The sequence below is a fragment of the Eschrichtius robustus genome, chromosome 1, assembly GCF_028021215.1.
Source record: "Eschrichtius robustus isolate mEscRob2 chromosome 1, mEscRob2.pri, whole genome shotgun sequence".
Taxonomy (NCBI): domain Eukaryota; kingdom Metazoa; phylum Chordata; class Mammalia; order Artiodactyla; family Eschrichtiidae; genus Eschrichtius; species Eschrichtius robustus.
In genome coordinates this window covers 170343522-170360783 of record NC_090824.1, presented here as the reverse complement: position 1 = coordinate 170360783, position 17262 = coordinate 170343522, and the positions used below count along the sequence as shown (strand labels likewise).

Sequence of the window (17262 nt, the reverse complement as noted above, 5' to 3'; positions counted from 1 at the left end):
AGTAGCCAAAGGTGCTCACTTAGAGATGAATGGATAACCAAAATGTGCTCTATCCACACAACGGAATATTATTCAACCTTGAAAAGGAAGGAAATCCTGAGACCTGCTACAGTACAGATGAATCTTGGGGACATTATGCTGCGTGAAATAAGCCAGTCACAAAAGGATAAATATCGTAAGATTCCACTCCTATGAAGCACTTGGAGTCGGCAAATTCATAGAGACAGAAAGTAAAATGATGGTTGCTAGGGGTGAAGGGGGAGGGGAGTGGTAAGTTAGTGTTTACTAGATAGAAATTTTCAGTTTTGCAAGACAAGGAGCTCTGGAGACGGACAGTAGTGACGGTTGCACCGCAATGTCAATGTACCCAATGCCACTGAAATGTCCACTGAAAAATGGTGAAAATGGTACATTTTATGTTACACGTATTTTACCACAGTTGACCACTTTTTAAAAAAGCCTCAGGTACTTCCCTGGTGGCGCAGTGGTTAAGAATCCGCCTGCCAATGCAGGGGACAGGGGTTCGAGCCCTGGTCAGGGAAGATCCCACATGCTGCGGAGCAACTAAGCCCGTGAGCCACAACTACTGAAGCCCGCACGCCTAGAGCCCGTGCTCCGCAACAAGAGAGGCCACCACAATGGGAAGCCGGCACACCGCAACAAAGAGTAGCCCCTGCTCGCCGCAACTAGAGAAAGCCGGCGCGCAGCAATGAAGACCTAACACCGCCAAATAAATAAATAAATAAATTTATAAAACAAAATAAACTTATAAAAAAAAAAGCCTGAAACAAACAAAACATTCCTCTACCGGTCTGGTATTTCCGTACACAGCCTCGTCTTAGCTGAAAGCCCCAAGTTGCCTGGGACCCCCCAGTATACCGTGTGTGTCCTGGTTTTCTCAGTCCTAGTGTCTGACCTGATTATTCACAGCTTTCCTCACTCTCAGAAACGTGACCGTGGGCCCCTCCCAGGAAAGAACGCCTCCAGGCCGACCCGAGTTTCCTCTCCCTGAGTCCATACCGCCCACCACCATGTATTCCCGGCTACACCCCTCACGCCACCGTCAAGGGGCTCACCCTCCTCTCATCACCATTTTGCCACTGACACATGACTTTGACACCCTGGTAAACAACCCTCCTGACACCCTGGCCTCAACACTCCCCTCATTCTCTTCCAGACCACCTCCCCCATTCCAGCAACCGTGAGCACGTTCCCAGCCAGGTCCCCACACCCAAACCCCTCCCTCGCCACGACTCTCCCCTCCCGTCCATCATGACCTGGATGCTCCCTATCACTGGTCCATCCTGCCCCATCCGTCGAACCTAGCCTGGTCCTTTGGGGCCACTGTTTCAACCACGTTGTCCTTAGAACCCTACACTGCCTGTCCCTCCCACCTTCAGCCATCCTGCTTTTCCAGTCCCCGGCACGGCTAAGGGCATCCTTCCCACCCGGTCAAGCTGTCATGACATTAGACCCTCAGCACTGCCGGGCTTCTCAGTGACCAGAGGACACCCTCCACCACAGCACAGGCCCACCCAGCTCAAAGCCCCTCGGCTTTCTCCCTCCTGTGGGTCCCCTTCTTTTAGCCCTCCGACAACTCTCTCCTGCCTCTCTTCTTAAAACAGGCCTTTCCCAGGGCCTCTGGTCCTTGCCCCAAACTGCCCCTTCTCTCTGGCCCTCCTCCCACCAGTATTCATGCTGCTCTCGTCCAGCCACCTCCCCCCTCATCGGACAGAATCCTCCTCATCCTCCACGGTCAGCCCAAACCTGTTTCTCCTTAATGAGCCCCAACTCCAGAAGCCGTAAGGCACAGAGATATCCCCGGAGAGCAGAGAGGCGCGTGGACAAAAAGTCAACGGAGATGCAGAGGGTCTGAGCAGCTCTATCCAGAGGCGTGTTCAAGAGGGCTCAGAACTCTGCACCCAACCACAGAGGACAGCACTCTTCCAGACACACAGGACATTTTCAAAAACTGACCCAGGACCAGGGCTAAAAGCAAGTCTGCTACAGCATCAAAGAACTGATCTCCCAGACAACACAGTCTCTGATGGCGGTGTAATTAAGCTGGACGTCAGTAACGTAAAGAGGGATTCAAAAATCCCACACACTTGGAAATTAACAAACATGTTTATAGGACTCACAGGTCAAAGAAAACACCATAATGGGAATTTTAAAATACACAGAATGGAATGAATGAAAATACTACATACAACAACTTATGAGCATCAGTGAACATGACAGTGGAAGGGAAATGTATATAACCTTAGGTGCTCCAATTAGAAGTGAACACACTGAAAATTCACGAGATTAAGTGTCTTACTAAAAATTTTTAAAAATAAATAAACCAGAGAAGAAAGGGGATAAATTTAGGAGAATTCTGCAAAAATAGAAAATAAATTTATAATAAAGAGAATAAACAAGGCCAAAACCTAGGAAGAAGGGAATGAAAGGAGAGATATAACCACAGATAAAGCAGAGAATTTAAAAATAATAAGGAAACACTATCAACGATGGTAAGCTAACAAATTTGAAAACTTAGACAACACGAACAAGTCCCTGGAAAATTATAAAAACTAACAAAGAAAGAAATACAAGACATCAGACTTTCCATTAAAGAAACTGAAGCAGTAGTTAAACATCTTTTCTATCACACAAACAGGCCTATGTGTTTTACGGGTAAGCGCTACCAAAATAAAAGTGTGGATCATCCCAGTCTTGCACTAACTCTTCCAGAGAGTAGAAAAAGAGTAAAATTTTATAAGGCCAGAATATCTTTAATATTAAAACCAAACAAGGACAGTATAAGAAAGGAATATTATGGGTTCATTTTACTCATAAGTATAGGAGCAAACTCCTAACTAGAATATTAGAAAACCAAATTCTGCAATGAGTAAAAAATGTAGTCCACCAGGACCAAGTTTGGTTTATCCCAGAAATGCAAGGGTATTTTAACATTAGAAAATCAATAAATGTAATTCATTACATGAATAGATTAAAGGAGATGCAGGAAAACTTTTGCTAAAATGCAAAACCCATGATAAAAAGCTCTTAGTAAGTTAGAAAGAAAAGGGAACTTTCTTAACCTGTTAAAAAGTTATCTATAAAAACAAATAGCAAATATCAATCTTAACAGGGAAATATTGAAAGTATTCCCTTTAAAATCAAGAGCAAGGTAAGAATGTCCAAATAACCAATGTTTTATTTATCATTATACTGAAGGTCCAGCATCACCAACAATAAGTAAGTAAACAGCTTAAATATTGATCAGGAAGAAACAAAACTACCATTATTCACTGGCGATATGACTATCTACTTAGGAAACCATAACAAATTTATAGACAAATTATTAGAAAGAATAAGGAGTTTATAGTAAGGTGGCTGGATGTAAGAACAGTATTTTTTAAAAATAAATTGCATTTCTACATACTAGCAACAAATGTTAGAAAACTTAAGGTACCTTAAGTACCTTGTGTTAAGTCTTATATATAGAAAGTTATAAAACTTTGCTAATAGACATTAAGGGAGATGTAAATAAATAGACATACCATGTTCATGGACAGGAAGACCCCATATCATAAAGATATAACAAATACATCAAACAGATTTATATATTAAATAAAATTTCAGTCAAATTTCAAACGGGGTTTTTGTTTGTTTGTTTTGTGAAACTTGTCAAATTGATTCAAAGTTAACATGTTAGAACAAAGGGCCAAGAATAGCCTAGATATTCCTGAAAAAGAATAAGACTTGTCCTACAAAATATCAAGCCTTATTATAAGGCTACAGTACGAAAGTTTGTGACGCAGTGGGTCAGGGACAGACAAATAAACTCACAGAACGGAAAAGAGACAAACTCATGCAAATAGAACTTGATTTATCAGGAAACATCAATTAAAATGAGGGACTTATCAAATTATGATGTTAGGAAATTCATGGGGTAGGGGGGAGTTAAATCCCTTCTTCACATCAAATACAAAAACAAACTGGAGCCAGATTAAGTACTTAAGTGTGAGAAGTCTAACTAAAGTTCTTAGAACTTATGGGAATGGGCCAGATAGCTTCTAATTAACTCCCTAAATCTATTGAATACTTTCCTCCACCCGGCTCTCAGCCCCAGTAACAAGGACTGCATCAGCGAGCTCTCTGCCCTCTGGCTGAGGATGGGTTTGGTCCTGGAAAACCTTGAGAAGGTAGCAGAGGGAGGACGGAGAGAGTGAAGTTGTCCTATTTACTCCCCTGACCCTCCCTGTGGGGTCTCTTCAGGCTGCCATGTCTCCCTGAAAGTCACTGCTCTTCTCAAGGCACCTGGTCGAAGACATCTCTCCTCCCAGGCTCCACCACTTTTCCCTCCCTATTCCTTCAGGGCCATGGGACAAAGGCAACTCTGCTGTTAACAGTCCACCCACATCTTTGGAAAAGGTGAGTCTATCTATTTACCCTCCTCACAGTACCCTAATCTTTCCTGCTGAGATCCTGACTGATAAAGTAATCGTTACTGGAAGTGATCCTAAAATAGACCCTCAAAATGGGATACTGGGATTGGGTTGTGCATACATTTCCGGAGCACTGAGATAATCACCTTGCTGGGGACGGGGTGTGTGTGCATGTGTGACTACGGGTAATCCACAGCACTGGATTACACGCAAATCCAGAGCATCCGTGATTACACATAATGATACGTGGGATGAAGTGCAGGAGGAGGTGGGGCCTTGGGAGAACAGGGGCCGTAGCAAACATGATTGCAAAGCTTGTAAAGTTGGGTCGATTCTGCTTATGACCCTAGAGAGCACACATCGGGGAAAAGAGAAATTAAAAGCTAAGAATCAGTAACTAAGAACACATGTGGAGAACCAGAAGACCCCCATGGCAGCCCCAGAGTGTGATTTTAAGGTTCCAGAGTAAAAAAAAAAAAAAAAAATTGAAATGCACAACACTCCTAGGTAAGTAACAGTTGGGAAAGGTGGGAAGAAGAGGGCCCATCAGACCCAGGCAGACACTGGCTGCAACAGAGGACTGACCTGCCCCACCTGCAGAAACAACCCTCCCACCAGCTGTGAGGGGAAAGGCTCACCTCTGCAAGAAAAACTACTGCTTCACAGCGGTCGGGGGGGGGGGGGGCCTCTCTCCTCAGGACCCAGTCCACTCCCCTCGTCGCCTACACCCACAAAATGAGGTGTGTCCCAGGGATCCAGGAGCTGCTACCCTGGGAGGAGAGAGCCAGTGTGTACCAGCAGGAGCCTGGACCACGCGAGAGCAGGCGGATGGGATGTAAATGGTCCAGACAGAGCCAGACTCGCAGATACGAGTGCTTTCCCCACAAATGGGGTGTGTAATGTGTAACTCAGATACACAGGGCATGTTTACAGTTGGTAAGATTGGCCGATCAACATAGAGAGTGAACCAAATCCGATGGCTGGTGAGGTCAGGATGCTGGAACTACCGACACCCGTGAGGCAGTGGCTCTCCAGACTTGAGGGCGCTGGGTCCCCAGGGGCTCGTCACACCCGACGGCTGGGCCCACCCACAGAGGTTCTCATCGAGCAGGGCCGTAGTGGGGTCCAAGCAACTGTATCTCTTGCAGGGTCCAACATGCTGCTGTGGGTGGTCAGTGGGGACCCCAGGAAACAGGAATGTTGGAGGGATCTGTTCTCTGAAACCTGCTCAGCCACCCCTCACCAAGGAGTTAAGAAGGTGCCTGGGGGAGGCAGGGCAGCATCTTTCAAGGGCTCCAGGTGGCCATCCTCTCTGTCAGGCAGGTGACCAAGGGTTGCTCCAGCGTCTCTCAGTGGGAACCACGGGATTCTGAGAGGCAGACGCCAGTGGTGGGCACAGCCGATGGAGGCCAGGAGGTAGGTGCGATGATGACCCTGAGCAAAGAGATGGAGTGAGACCCAGGAAAAGAGGGGCAGCCTCTTGACACAGAGAAGCCGAAGCCTACTCAGCTGCTGCGCAGCCCTGCAGTGGGGATTCCCAGTATCTCAGTGCCCAGACCCAGAGCTCTGCAACAAGCACAGAAAGACTGGGTGCCTTTAGGGGAGAGCCCTTCCTCACACCTCCCCAGGCTCCTGCAGCCCCCTCCCGGTGGCGGTGCACTGGGGGAGGGGCATCCAGACCTCCTGGCAGCTATGAGCCTTGAGCTCTGAACTTGCACTGATCCCACATCCCTGAAATGCCACCATGGCCCACGGGTCCTGCCTCTGACTGATGTAAACGCTCCTTGTATTCTGTTTTATTTTGTTCACGGACCAGGTCCACCTGAGGCTGTGTCCAGTGCCCCCGAGGGCCCCTGCTGGGTCATGGCCCCACTTTGGCTCTAGGGTGGGGGGCTGGGGCTATTATAAAGAAAGGGCCATGGTGCCGTCTGCTCCTTCTGCAATGCTGAGTGATACCGTGGGCGAGCCTTCTGACCTCAGGTAAGGAAGGGTTTCTTCAACAAGAGCAGAGGAAGCGCTATCCACAGAGGAAGAGACTGGCATCACCAGGGGCAGGGGGTGGGGGGTGGGAAAATTGGGAATACTCTGTTACAAGGCACCTGCGCTACCCATGAGGTGGCACAGGGCTATCTGAAGGCGGACTTAAATTAGTTAATGGTGTATATTGTGAACTCCAAGGAAATCTCTTAAAAAAATTTTAAAGAAGTATAATTGATATGCTAAGTGAGGAGGTAAAATAGAATTATCTAAGAGGCTCCATTATAATCAGAGAATGTAGAAAAAGCAGGAAGGAGAACAAATATAACAGAAAACAATTAGAAACATGGTAGATATTAAGCCAATGATATCAGCAATCACTTTAAATGTGAATGGCCTAAATATACCAACTAAAAGACAGAGAAAGAATGGATGAAAAAAAAAAAACTTTTGTGCTGCAAAGGGCACCACCAAGAAAGTGCAAAGACAACCCACAAAATGGGAGAAAGTATTTGCAAATCACCTATCTGGTATGGACTTGCATCTAAAATATGTAATAATAAAAGACAAAACAATAAATGGGCAAAGGATTGGAACAGACATCTCTACAGAAGACATGCAAAAGGCCAAGAAACACATGAAAAGATGCTCAACATCATCAGCCATCAGGGAAACGCAAACCAAAACCAGAACAGCACTAGGATGGGTACAAAAGACAGATAATAACAAGTGTAGACTACAATGTGGAGAAACTGGAATACTCATACACTGCTGGAGAGATTGTAAAATGGTGGAGCCACTTTAGAAAGCAATCTGGTAGTTTCTCAATAGGTCAAACATAGGGTTACCATGTGACCCAGCAACTCCACTCCTCAATATAATCCTAAAGGAGTGAAAGCACACACCCACACAAAAACTTCCGTGCAAACGCCCACAGCAGCATTACTCATAAGAGCCAAAAAAATAGAAACAACCTCAATGTCCATCAATTGATAGACAAATAAAATATCCATATATTGGTATACCACCCATACAGTGGAATATTTGGAAATAAAAAGAATAAAGTACTGGTACATATTACAAAATAATCTTGAAAACACACTAAGGGAAAGAAGCCAGTCACAAAAAAACCCACATACTGTATGATTCCATTATATGAAATGTCCAGAGTAGGCAAATATATAGAGACAGAAAGCAGATTAGTTGTTGCTTAGGGCTGGGGGACTGGGGGCAGGATGGGGAGTAGCAGCCAGTGGATGTGGGGTTTCTTTCTGGGGTGACAAAATGCTCTAGACCTGATTGCATTGACGGCAGCACACCCTGTGAATACACTAAAAAACACTGAATTGTACATTTTAAATGGGTAAATCATACGGCACATGAATTATATCTTAATAAAACGGCTATAAAAAAAGAGGAAAGATTGATACATACAATTATGTAAAAGTTAATTCTATTTAATCAGAAGACACGTACACAAGTTTTTAAAAAATTCACAAACTGGGAAATACTATTTCCCTCGCAACTGATAAAGCACTGGTATCCAGTATACATAAACCCAGTCATCCCAATTCTAGGCATGTACCCAAGAAAAACTCTGGCATATGTGCACCACAGGTCACCACAGGTCACACACAAGGCTGTTCTTAGCAACAATGTTCTTAGTAAAAATCACAAACATGCATTGCCAGGAGAAGGACAGATACATCATGATTTGTTGGCCAATGAATATTGTATAGCAGTGAAAATAAATGAACCACAGCTAAGCTGGGGCTGTGGCTACAATGTGGCTGAGCCTTAGAAACATGTAAGGGTTGAGAGGAGGTCCCAGAACACCACACAGTATATCGTTTTTATAGAGCTCAAAAGCAAAACTAAGCAAGGTATTGTCTAAGCATGTCTTCTTCACCTGTGGTACATGCACTGTTTGGACAGTGGTTACCCTGTGGGGCTGGAGAGATGGGGGCAGGGTGGGGTTAAATTAATTATACGAGGAGGCCATTAGGCTGAGGTGGCTCTAAGGCCTTAGCAGCCTGCATTTACAAGCAGCCAAACCCAAGCTTGTAAATGCCTCAAGGTTAAGAAATCAAAACCTAAGGACAGCCAATCATGAACAGCTAACTAGGCTTTCCCAAATAAGGCAACTGCTGCAGCTACAGCCTATCAAATCACTTCCTTGCTTTGCTTCTGTGTCTCCCCTATAAAAGTCTTGCTCCTGTCCGTACAGCGTTAATAACCACTTCCTGTTTGGCACTGCCTGATTCAAATCGATTTTTGCTCAAATAAATTCTTAAAATTTTCAATATGCCTTGGTTTATCTTTTAACCGTGGTAAGGAGGTGGCTGTAAGGAGTAAATGAGATCAAGCACGTAGAGCAGTTTCTGGCCCAATAAGCGTTTACCATCCTTGTCATTGTCACTGTCATCACCCTTATCACCATCGTCATCCTCTTCCTCATAATCCTCCTCCTCCTCCTCCTCATCCTATCATCATCCTTATCATCATCATCCTCACCATCATTATCCTTATCATCATCATCATCCTCACCATCATTATCCTTATCATCATCATCATTGTCTTCCTCAGTATTTTCCTTTGGAACGTACAAGTGATCCCCCACTGCCCAGTCCTCCAGTATCACTTCCACACCTCCCAGCCAACTTACCACATTCTACTGGTTGGTTATTGGTGCAGGTGTCTCCCTGGCTGGAGAGCAAGTCCTGAGACCAGCTTGCCTCCTTGGTGCTCTCTGTGTTCCCATAGCAACTAAGTCAGAGCCTGCCCTTCCCTGAACTGCTGCTTACTCTGAGCAACTTTAAGAGGTGGTTTCTCTCTTGTTATAACACAAGACCCCCTCCTTCCTGATCGTCCATGAGACACTAGAAGCGTACTACAGCCATTGTGATGCATGGCTGGCAGACACTACCTCAATTTCCAAGACTTTCTCTTCTACCCACCTCTTCTGTAGAGGTTGTAGAATCTAAAATCCTGATTTCTCAGACTCCCTTGTAGCCAGCATAGCCAGGGACATAGTTCTATCCCATGAGCTGTCAGCACAAGTCCCTGGGGAAGGTGACCTTTCCTGAATAAAAAGGGAAAGACTTCACCCTTCCACCTTTTGCCCCCAGCCCTGTCTCCTGCCTGGAACTTGGACGTGAGGCCTGAAGGGGAGGGAGACACCGACAGGCCCCGCGCCAACCCTGGAGGGCCCATCTCTGGACCTGCTGTGTGCACCTTTGTTTCAGGCACCATCTTCTTGTTTAGCAGCTGAATGCATCCCGAGCTACTGTCCCACGATGCTCTGAAATTGGTGGCACATTGTCCTATCCCCCAGCAGAATGAACACTCTCCACTCTCAGCAGGGGAGCTTTTAGATTACCGCTTAAATTAAATTGCAGCAATCTGATCATTTCATATTTCAGCTCTCACACCCCAAGATGGACTGTGACCCCAGGATGCCACGAACACCCAGCATTCCACAGCTCCTCCAAAGTCAATACGGAACCAACCCAGGCAAGATGTGGGGGAGGAGCTACAGCAGGCGCTGGTACATGGGAGTGGGCCCTGGGCTGGTGGTCAGTGTCCACGCGGGAGGCCTGCACAGAGCATCTGTTGGTCCAGTGGGCTTACTCACAGCTGCCCTAATAACCACCATCCCCTTTCAGTCATGCAGACGTTGAGGTCCACACCGTGATACTCACGAGAACGCTATTTAGAAAGTGATTATTACAATCATACGTTATAGATCAATGCATGACTTGACACCCAGAGATGTGAACTGGCTTGTCAGTTGCTGACCAATTTGCAGACAAAGTGCTGGGATTAGAACCCAGCTCTTCTGACCCTACAGTCTGTGTTTTGGCCACTGGCTCTGACTGCAAGAGCCACCAGATCAAAATAGCTTGATAAAATGAAAAACACCCATTGTGGGGAGATTTGGCTCTTACAAGAAGAGCAGCAGAAGAGAAAACAACCCACCTCTTGCCCTCCTGTTCCTGAAGTCTGATTATGACTCTTGCTCATTGAATTAGGAGAGTCAGTGCTCTGTGCAATCCCTCCTGAGTGATGTCAAGACTAAAAACAGTTTGGGAAAAGGATAAAATCCAGCATCCACAGGCACACTCTTCTCCGTCAGGAGTGAAAGTGGACCTGTCGGTTGTAATCAACAGGCAAACGCACGTTGTACAGAGCTGCTCCAGGCCCCAGGTTGCCGGGTCCAGGTAACAGACTATTCCTTCCTGAGCTTCTGCGTTGGCTCTCAGGTGCCCACACAGGCTCACTGATAATAAGTTTTACTTAATCTAAAATTTTCTTTCGTCCTCCAGAGAGGATCATTAACCAATTAATTCCAAGCAGGAGTTGTCCTCTTTTGCATCCATGGTGATGGACATGAGTCTGGCTGAGCGTACCAGGCAGGGGGACGGCTGAGGAGGGCGCATCCCATGTGGGGCTGGCTGGAGCGGCCACTGGCCAGGTGCCTCCCTGCGAGCCGGTGGGCAAGCTCTGCGGCTGGGGTGTCCTGGCTTCCCAAACCATGGCTCACTGGCTCTTTCTTGGTCTGGCTTAACTTCTACCTTTCCCACGCTAAACTTTTCACATCAGCTCATCTTTTCCCAAAGAAAAGATGAAAGGTATAAGAAGCAGTATGTCTGAAATCTTCTCCATGACACCTTTTGCTAGCTTTGAAGTCCTACTTTAAAAACAGACGGTGCCTTCCTAGTCTGACTCCAATGCCTGACATTGAAAGGATATGTCACTACCCTCTTTTGGTATTAACAGTAATCACCGTGATGATAATATTATTAGTATTAACATGCATGAGTGTCCACTTCGGGCCTGGCTTTTTCCAAGCACCTGTCAGGGTAACTTCTGTTCTCCAGTAGAAAAAGCACAAAGAGGTTAAGTTACTGGCAGTAAAGAGAAGCACCTTCTTTCATGCCTTCATTCATTCGATTTTTATCTTAGAAGGTAGTTCTGTTGTTTCCCCTTTTGAGTGTGTATTTTTAAACTCCTTATTCATTCATCAATTCATCCATTTAAAAGCATTTGTTTGATTCCAGCTTTTCTAATATAAGGGGCTACTTAGTTTTTTGTCCCATTAATATGTTATGTCAGGAATCAAAAATCCCTTGTTTTATATGTGGGAGATAAGGCACTGTCCTGGCTGCTAGAACAAAGCAGGCAAATTATGGCTATTTACATATTTATCATATTTAATACATTTTATTTTGCCAACTCCTCTTAAAGCACATTAAGTATTTAATTAGTTTTATTTCCTTTTAGAACTATGACATTTTATTTGTCTCTATAATGTAATTAGTGTAATGTCTTTGTTTTCCCCTTGAGTCAGCTAACACTTTCTCTTTTTCATTATGAAATATTTTCTGCTTCCTTCCAAGTTCTCTCCTAACCAAGTCCTTATTTTTTTTTTAAATAAATTAACTTAGTTTATTTTTGGCTGCATTGGGTCTTCGTTGCTGTGCGCAGGCTTTCTCTAGTTGCGGTGCACGGGCTTCTCATTGCGGTGGCTTCTCTTTGTTTTGGAGCATGGGCTCTAGGTGCGTGGGCTTCAGTAGTTGTGGCTCACGGGCTCTAGAGTGCAGGCTCAGTAGTTGTGGTGCACGGGCTTAGTTGCTCCGCAGCATGTGGGATCTTCCCAGACCAGGGCTCGAACCCGTGTCCCCTGCATTGGCAGGTGGATTCTTAACCACTGCGCCACCAGGGAAGCCCCCAAGTCCTTATTTTAATTCACTTTCCCTGTACAGTGTGCTCTAAGACGATTTTATTTCTGAAAAATGTCACATCTTCCTCTCAGTACTAACACTCTCTTCTTACTTTATCATTGTTCCCTATTTTCACTTAACGTCCTTTCATGGCTATTATGTTACATGTTCCAAGTTTTATAACCCTCCGGCATTCATTTTAATAGAATTAGGAGAATCTATAAATAAAAGAAGCTTCCTAGAATAATGCTTTCATTCTTCTCCACTCTCCCTACCCCCGCTTCTCACACATGCCCTAAATTTACCAGCAGACGGGGAGCTTCCTCTCTCAGGCAGAGATTCTCTGGCGAGGAGCCTGAGGGCAGTACCTCTGGTGCATCTGGCCTGGGGCAGCCTCCGAGCAAGGCAGGGGCAGGAGCCCAGCTTAGGACAGCCCTCCGTCAGGACTCCGTGCAGGACTCCGTGCAGGACGGTTGCTAGACCAGCTCTCCAATCCGATGACTCAAGAGAGGCTGAAAATTCTGTACAAAGTCAATAATTCAAATCGGGAACTAGAAAAGCACTGCAGAACAGGCCCAAGGAGGTAAGTAGCAGGCCAGCAACCCAGACCAGTACCGCTGTGCCAGGGGTGTCTGTTGCAGGCTTATCTACCTGTAGGAAGGTCCTTCAACAGCAGGACTCTGCTCCTTTACGTGGACTGGGTGCTTCTCCCCAGGCTGAAGCTCTGTCCCTGGGAAACGAGCAAGTTAAGGGCTCAGGGAGCCACAGTAATCCTTCCAGATGCAGGCGTGACCCCAGAACACACCTTACCAAAGCAAACGTCCCCCAAACCCAGATTCCATGGGGCTTTCTCTGATGACCTCACTGACCCCATGAAATCCCTAAGCTTCTCATCCTTATCTCTACACACAGATTTATGAGTATGTCTCCAAGGACAGCAGGGGATGTCTTCCAAATCTGTCCTATCCCCACCACAACCCTAAAGATCCTTTTCTCCCAACATTTTATTGTGAAAATTTTCAAACATACAGCAAAGTTGAAAGAACTGTACAGCAAACACCCAAATACCCACCGCCCTGACTCCACCACTGACAATCGCTACAGTGACTCTATCACATTCCTCTCCATCTATCCATGCCTCTATCCATCTGTCAATCCATCTTATTTCCAGTGCATTCCAAAGTAGACTGCAGTATCAGTACACATCCCCTAAATACTTCAATATATACATCATAATGGGGAGTTCAATACTTGCTTACAGATTTTCTCTTTTGAAGTAAAATTTACACATAGGGAAATGAGTAATTGTTAGTTATACACTTGTTAAGTTTTCATAACCATGTGTACCTGTGTAGCCCAAGCCCCTATCAAGAGGGAGAACATAGCCATCACCCCCAGAAAGTCTCCCTATGCACCTTCCCAGTCAATCCCCACCCCATAGATTAGTTTTTATTCCACCACAGATTGGTTTTGCCTGTTCTAGAAATGGAATCAGATGGCTCTCTTGGGTGAGGCTTCTTTCACTCTGTACAAAGCCTGAGATTCATCCACACTGTTACATAGCAGTTGCCTATTCCTCTTTATTGCTGAATAAAGATGCCCATCGAAGGAATACATCACATTGGTTTATCCATTCTCCTGTTGGTGGACCTCAGAAACTTAAGGAATTGTGATAAACAAGCTCAACAACCCAGGAAACTCCATAAGCCTCTGGGGGAAAAAAAGTCAAAAAGAGTTTGCCCCCAGATTGCTGAGAAACCAGCAGGGGGACAGGCAGGCTGGTGTCTTGCTCTGACGGATGGAAACACGTGTCCGTCTGATTCTCTCAGCAGAGCACCACGACCTGCTGGGGAAACCATGGCACCCGCTCCTGCTGGCCACAGGAAGGCTAGTCACAGCGGCCAACATGTCATCTTCTGCTATGAAAGGCTGATGCAGAAATCAAACTGGGCTCAATGCTAACAAACTCCCCCAAAAGACCTCAGGACAAAGGCGGTCATTTAGAACAAACTGGGCAGTTCCGGCGAGATGGCTATTCCCTCCCGGCTGCATCCATTGTCTATAACAATCTTTGAGCATCTCTTCCGTGCCCAGGGTGCATGCAGAAACACAGCCCTGCCTGGAGACTTGGAGCCTAATCCATACAGCCTGACCACATGATTCAAATGAAACACAAACACCGAGGGGAGAAAAGCAGTGGCGAGCACGCCAACAAGTTTCCTTGGCTTTGCCGGGAGAAAAGAGGTCTCAGTGGAGGCGCCGAGTCATTTCAAGACTCCCCCGAGGAGGTGAGTGTGCTGGGGAGACCCCGGGGATGAGGCTGAGCGGTTGACTGGACCCAAGACAAGCCCAGCCTGCTGGCACAGCCGTCGGCACAGCTCAATGCACCGCAAGTGACAAACTTCAGGAAAGGAACCAACTGCTGGAAAGTAAAACCAACTTTTAGTGAGACAAACCAACTGGCTTGAAGAGAGGCTTTTCTAATGGTTCTATGTAGCAATCGAACTTCTGACACAAGAAGAAAACAGAAACACGTCCAGGGCTCTTTGCAAGTAAAAGTCAAGTTGGAAAGTGGAAAGATGCTCCTGGTTAGGCTGTGGAAATGCACTTCCTCAGCTGGAGTAAGAATGACACAGCTTGTCCTTATGTGGGGTGGTCAGTCCTGGCCCCTGGCCACGAGCCTCAGAGATGGTCTTCCTGACTTAGCGAACCCACCTCTACCTCTGGGGTTTGTTTGGATTTCAAGGCTACTTGGTGTGAGAAGTAACAATTTGGTTTCAGGGTGTTCCTGGTGTGGCCATATATCACAGGAAGGTAGAAAACCATGTTCCTTGAGAAAGCAAACCAAAAAAAAAAAAAAAGACCTAGAAAGTACCAGAGAGTTCATTTTGTACAAGGACACGAAACTCTGGGAACAGAAAGCTTCCTTTCCCATAAATGGGCTTTTGCATCTTGAACTTAAATGGAGGGGTGTGAGGGTGTGGAATCAACAAAGTTGTGGTATATAAACTTGTTTGAGCTACTGAAACAAATCCCGCTGCTTGTTTGTGGCTAATAATTTCATATTCCTGCAAAAGAGAAATTGAGACGTGCCTAAGATCTCAGGCATGAACGACTTATCTATCTATTTATTTATTTATGGCTGCGTTGGGTCTTCGTTGCTGCGAGCAGGCTTTCTCTAGTTGTGGAGAGCGGGGGCCACTCTTCATTGCGGCACACAGGCTTCTCACTGCAGTGGCTTCTCTTGTTGCAGAGCACAGGCTCTAAGCGCCCGGGCTTCAGTCGTTGTGGCACGTGGGCTCAGTAGTTGTGGCTCTCGCACTCTAGAGCGCGGGCTCAGTAGTTGTGCGCAGGGGCTTAGTTGCTCCGCGGCATGTAGGATCTTCCCGGACCAGGGCTCGAACCCATGTCCCCTGCATTGGCAGGCGGATTCTTAACCACTGTGCCACCAGGGAAGTCCATGAACGGCTACTTTGATAGCAAAACAGAAATAAGGTTTCTTTTCTTTTTACAGAAATTAGGCTTTATCAAGAGGAACCCAAATAGGGATATTTTTGTTTGTTTACGTTTAGGAAAACAGCAGAAGATCAAGACGTGTGTTAGACCGAGTGCCTAGTGGCCAGAAATGGACTTATTTTTCCGTGTTAAAATCTGTCTTCAGCCGGACATACCTAAATAAACCCCGACTGGGACAAGGAGGCACAGATCCAGGTACGTGGGGTCTAGCAGGGCTGCAACCACGCACCTCTGCCGTCCCCTCCAAGAGGACACTCAGAGAGTTAACGGTGGCGCCGAGGCCCCGTCTCCAGGGGCAACGCCAGCCGGACACACCTTTACCCACTCAGTCCTTTGCATGGTGCCAGGCTTCACGCCAGCACCTGATAAATGTCTTCTGAATAGAAGCAGCAGCAAGTGAATTCCTCTGCCCTCTAATGACATCGTACCCAGGACTTTTCTTCCTCTCTTGGTATTCTCCTCTCTGCCCTGCCCTGCACCCCTCCTGACGACACACCTCCTGAGGGCTCAGCCAGTGGGAGGTACCAGCCAGGTGAGGAGGCTGCAGCCTCACCACCCCAGCTCTCACAGGCTCTGCTGACCCTGTTTCCTCCCTTTGTCCCCTCAGCCCAAGGTGGGTAGCAGCTCCCCCCCCGTGCTGGCCAACAGCCTTGGTTGGTTTCTGTCACCCAGCTCACATGTCTAGAAGCAGCCCCGCTGTAAATGTGCCTCTGCCTGAGCCGTTGAGCTGGGTTGCTTCCCGATGGGACGCAGATTAATGCTCCCACGCATGGCCCACCTGCTCCCCGCTTCTCCTCCCTTTGCCTATGACAACCCGTGGACCCTTCCAGGTCTGGTTCAAAGGCCACTGGTCACAAAGCCTCCCTTGAACCTCCCAGGTGAAAATCAGCCCCGCTCTCCTATCATCCTAAAGCATGTGGACTTCACCCCTGTATTATTTCCAGTATTCCTCTTACAACGGTTACTTAAGTTCTTTTCTGCTGTGGGTAGGGACCCTGCCTTGTTCACTCTGAGTTACATCAAGTGATCAGCCCGAAGCCCTGCAAACAAAGGGAACTGCGGATTTTACTTCCGAGAACAAGCAGCAAACACACCCTCTGAACAACGTTCAAAGTAAAGTGACAGACGGGAGAGTCTATTTACCAACAGGAGATTCATATCCACAATATAGCGACGGCCCTACGGATCATCAGGAGAAAAGAGAAATAACCCAACTGAAAAATGGGCAAAGAAGATAAGTCGCTCAGAGAAGAATTAAAGTGATTAATAACTTTATGAAGAGGTATTTAACAGTAATCAGAAAAAGGCAAAACCACCACGAGAGCTCATTTTCACCTGTAAGAACGAGCAAATTCGAGCATTGATGACCTCCCCATAGGACCACTGAGGGCCTGGCCTCCACACAGTTCTGGGGTCAGTGCCACTCGGAGCTGCCTGCCTGGACCGACCCCCCCCCCGCCCTGCCGCCCCCATGCCAAACACAGCTTTGCCTCAGCAGTTCCCCAGTCTCTGGAGCCAGACCATCTCAGTTCAAATCTTGGCTCTGGCACTTACAAGCTCTGCAAACATGGACAAGTTACTTAACCTTTCTGTGCCTTGGTTTCCTCATCTGT

The 17262-nt window shown here is 46.6% G+C and overlaps 1 protein-coding gene across 4 annotated transcripts in view; it reads right to left on the bottom strand.

Annotated features, from left to right (window-relative positions):
* PCSK6 (proprotein convertase subtilisin/kexin type 6) overlaps positions 1-17262 on the bottom strand; it is a 191320-nt gene that overhangs the window by 160293 nt on the left and 13765 nt on the right. The gene's annotated exons all lie outside the window — the stretch shown is intronic.